The following is a 4,726-nucleotide window of genomic DNA, read 5'->3' on the forward strand; positions in this document are numbered from 1 at the left end:
AAGTAGACTTCTCCTCCACACGAAATAAAGACACTTAGGTATATGGCCTCCCTCATGTTGAATTCATTTCCTTAAGCAAAGAGGAATATATTCTCTTGAAGGTCAAAAAATATAAATTATGACCAAAGACTCATACTTACCTCTATGATAATGGAATCTTACTATTTAATTTACCACCTTTTAATTTCTTCCACTACCAACTCTCTCTCTCTGTCTCTCTCTCTCTATATATATACATATAAACATATATATATATATATATATATATATAGACATACATATATATAGTCTATCTAAATTCCTGAAAGTCGTGTCTTTGTGAAATATACTGGACTAATAATTTCCCTGAAATTAATTTCAATATCTCATTTAAGGTTCAGGTGGGAAGTTAAATGGTAATCTCAGTATGACCAAATGACTTATGTTCTTTCAGTGCTGGTTATGACTTCCCAGTCATGGTAACCGCATTCATCGCTCCTCTGGGTTGATAGGTAGATGAAGTCAGACAGACGATACAGGCCTCAGGCTAGATGGAGGCAGTGACCCACACACGCAGTCTCTCGCAGCTGCAGTCCATCTTCGCTTCACTCTCATGAAGGAGAAACAGCAGCATGGCGCACGCTGGTTTATTTAAACCTCTGGAGGCATCCAAAGAGCAACCCAAGTTACAGCTGAGGGAGCCACTCAACTGGAACATTCCCCTTCAGTGCCCATGTGGTCTCGAGTTAGACCTGAGATACTGCCCTTGGAATAAAGTACTAATATCTCTAGTCCAAAGCCAGGTAGACACTGCCTAAGAGTTCAATGCAGCTTTGTTTGGCGTCGTGTTGGTTTTCTATAGCTATTTTAAGAAACTAGCACAGATGTAATGTATCTAAGAGAGCACACACGTATTCTCTTACAGGTATGGAAGTCACAAGTCTGACACCAATTGCAGAAGTCTGTATGAAAGGTATTGGCAAGGTGGAGTCTCTGGGGAGAGTCAATATCTATCTATCTATCTATCTATCTATCTATCTATCTATCTATCTATCTATCTATCACCATCTCTATCTATAGCTATCTATCATTTATATCTGTCTATGTGCATGCACACATTAAACATATGTGTATACAAGCCCCACATACATATACACATGCATTTCAACAGAACATTTTTAGTACCTCTTTTCCAAAGTATTTGTTTACTGAGTGTGCATTTGTCAAGTACTGCAGGGCACAGTACGAGTGTGTCAGGTCTGCAAATACACTTTATCCTTGAGAGGCCCCATTTTGATGCCAGAAGTTCATGAAAGAATTACACTCTGAAGCAAATTATAAGATCTATCTACTAGTAGAGATTATAAATAACATGGCCATATTGCCCTGTGAATTCTTACATACACATAGATATTTGATCTGCAAAAACATCAAATGATTTGCCTATGTAAAAGACAGAAAATGAATATAAGTTCCTGACTCAAATTTATTTGTTGTCCTTGTGTTTTTCTCCTTTCAAAAGTTCAAAAAGTAAGAGTTATATAATTTCTGAGAAAAGAGATTTCATCACCATTTGAGCATAGCTCAAGAGGGCTTATTGAAGTTTAAAATCAGAGGGAGTTCTTTTTGTACAGAGGGAACAGCATTAACCAAAGTTGAAAGGAAGAAAATAGAACATGAGAGAAGAAGTCAAGTCCTGTTCAGCAAATGCAAATCCTCTGCTGGACTATGAGAATTAACACTAAGCCATGCATGGGTTCAATTTCTTATACTGAGACTATCTTTTGACCTTTATCCCAATTTTTGCATATAAAATTAGTTCATTTGCACTTATTGCCAAATAATATTCAATAGAGAAATTAACTGAACAGCTGTGCCATGATTGGCTTCTCTACTTACAACTATCATTCGCTTCTGGTTTTTGAGCACTATAAAATTATGTTATGACACATATTCATATGTGTTTCTCTCAACATATTTCAATGCCTTCTTTAAAAAAGGATTTTAATTACTGAGTAATTTATTGATCACGTATAACAAAGTGATGAGTTCTTTTCCAGAACTGCTGCTTTAAAAAAAATTTTAATTATCTTTAAGTAGTTGTACAGTGGAGATGCCATTCAACAAAGCAGTTTACGAATACAGTGTGTCTTAATGTCAATGTCACTCATTTTTTTTAATTTTTAATTTTTATTTTTTGTGAACATACTGTATAAAGGGGTTACAATTACATGGGCAGGATAATGTGTACATTTCTTATCAAGCATTGCAGCCTCCTCCTTTGTTTACCCTTCCCTTCCCTTCCCAGCCTACCCCTCACCCAACCCTCCCCCCCCCCCTCCAACGTTGTAAAGTTCGTTTTCGACATGAATGTCACTCATTTTTATTATTGAATTTCCTAAAGTAGTATTTAAGTGTTGCATTTGTTTTATAAATGGAATTTCTGTGTCAATGTTTTTATTCATATTTGCCAATAGTGTTTTTATTTTTCATCTCCCTTCAGGTTAGAAATGTTAAACACTGAGCACATTGTTTAGGATTAGTTCAAGTTTTTGGTGGATACTTCTAATTATTGAATTGTAAGAATTAACTATATGCTCTTTTTTGCTCAGAAATACTTGTGTGGAGAATATTTTCCTAAAGTTGGTAGATTGCTTTTTACTTTTTTACCATGTATTTCAAAAAACAATCATTCTTACTTTTCCCCAATTTTCACCTTTGGCAGTTTGTAATGTGTTCTATTTGTTAAAAAAAGTTTTCCTAATACCAAAGACATAAATCTTTTCTTCTATGATTTTTTGTAATGTTTTAACTTTAAGTTTTTTTATTTTTATTTTTTTATTGTGAAAATACTGTACAGAGCGGTTACAATTACATGGGCAAGATAATGAGTACATTGCTTATAAAGCATTGTAGCCTCCTCCTTTGTTTCCCCTTCCCATCCCTTCCCATCCTTCCCCTCCCCGCCCCCCACACCCAATCCTTCCCCCCCTCCCCCCCACTATTCAAATGTTTTTTTTTTCTTTCATGCGATTGTTTCTAACACATTTATAAGATTATTTCTTTGTTGCTTTGTATGTCCCTCCCCCACAGTATAACCCCTGCTTTCACTGTATTTGATATTGGTATAATTTGTGGAGGGGAAGGGGAAAAACAAATCGTTTAAATAGGGATACAGGTGGACCCATTGCAACAATGAGATGTACAAGTCGTTAGGTTTTGACCTTTTATCTTTTCCATTTTAACCAGTGATTGATGTAGAATCAGTTTGGGTAGAGTATGAGAGCTAAAGTTGACTTCACTTTTCTACCAGGCTTACTTTTTCTGTTTTAAATTCCACTTTGTTTTAATTTTCCATTTTGTTTTCCATTCTCAAATTACATTTGAAATTCCATTTTCTAAGACCTTTTCTTGGAAGCATTATATTTTCTCCATATTCTACAAATTCAACTGGTTTCCCATTCTGTTCTATTGATCTTGATATCTATTCTTAAAACAAATGTTCAATTCTCCGCTACTCTACAATAATTACTGACATTCTCAATTGTCATAGAGTAAGTAATCCATATCATAAGATCAATTTATTAATTTTTGTATGAATGTCCAAGTTCCTTGGCTTGAATTCTAAGCAAGTAGAGTTTTGTGTTTTGTTTAATGTTTTTTGAGGAAACTCCCCACTCTTTCCCATCATTGCTATACTACTTTGCATTCTGATTAGCGATGTGTCATAGTTCTTTTCTCCACATTTGGGTTTGTTTTAAATTTTATTTATTGTTATTGTAGAGTTGATATAAGACAAGTTATAGGTACATGAATAGGGTAATGAGTAATGAGTGCAATTATTTTTTATTGTTAGTGTAGAGTTGATATACAGAGAGGTTGCAGTTACATGACTCAGGTAGTGAGTAATGACTACAATCCTTTTTGAACACTGTCTCCCCTTCCATTGCACCCTCCCACTCTTCCTCTCCCATCCCCACGCACAAGAAATCCAGCTCATGCTCCACATAGCGTCTCGTGAGTATCACTGTTGCATTTGTTCATCCTTACTTCCCCTTTCACATGGCCTCCTTTTCCCTCCCACAAAACAAACAAACAAGACAAATTGTCTCATGTTTTCTTGGGGTTCATTTCATAAAATAATATTTTATAGGATCATCTGTACATAGCTATTGAGCCTTTGTCCACCACTCCTATACATAGGACTAGGGTTCTAAACAATTTATCCTCCTTTGGCCTCTGTATGTTATGACTAGGGTCCTAAACAATTTATCTTGTCCCAATGTATGTGCATACATATTAATCATTCAATATGTTTGTTTGTAGGTTTATAGGCACATTCTAGTTACCAAAAATGAGAAGCCATAGAGCCTAAGTTTCCTTGGCTCTGGCTTACTTCACCTACTATAATTTCTTTCCAAGTCTTTCCTTTCTTTATGAATGATACAATATCATTCTTTCTGATGGATGAGTAGCATTCCATTGTGTAGCTATACCATATTTTCTTAATCCATTTGTCCACTGAGGGGCATCTGGGTTGATTCCATATTTTAGCTATGGTAAACAATGCTTCAATGAACATGGTTGTGCTGGTGGCTTTAGTGTGGCCTGGTTTGTGTTCCATTGGATAAATGCTTAGGAGTGGAATTGCTGGGTCATAGGGAAGCTCTATGTTTAGTCTTTTGAGGAAACTCCATACTGCTTTCAGAGTGGCTGAACAAGTTCACACTCCCACCAACAGTGTATA

This window comes from Dipodomys spectabilis, unplaced genomic scaffold (assembly GCF_019054845.1).
Source record: "Dipodomys spectabilis isolate Male_0828 unplaced genomic scaffold, ASM1905484v1 ptg000600l, whole genome shotgun sequence".
Lineage (NCBI taxonomy): Eukaryota > Metazoa > Chordata > Mammalia > Rodentia > Heteromyidae > Dipodomys > Dipodomys spectabilis.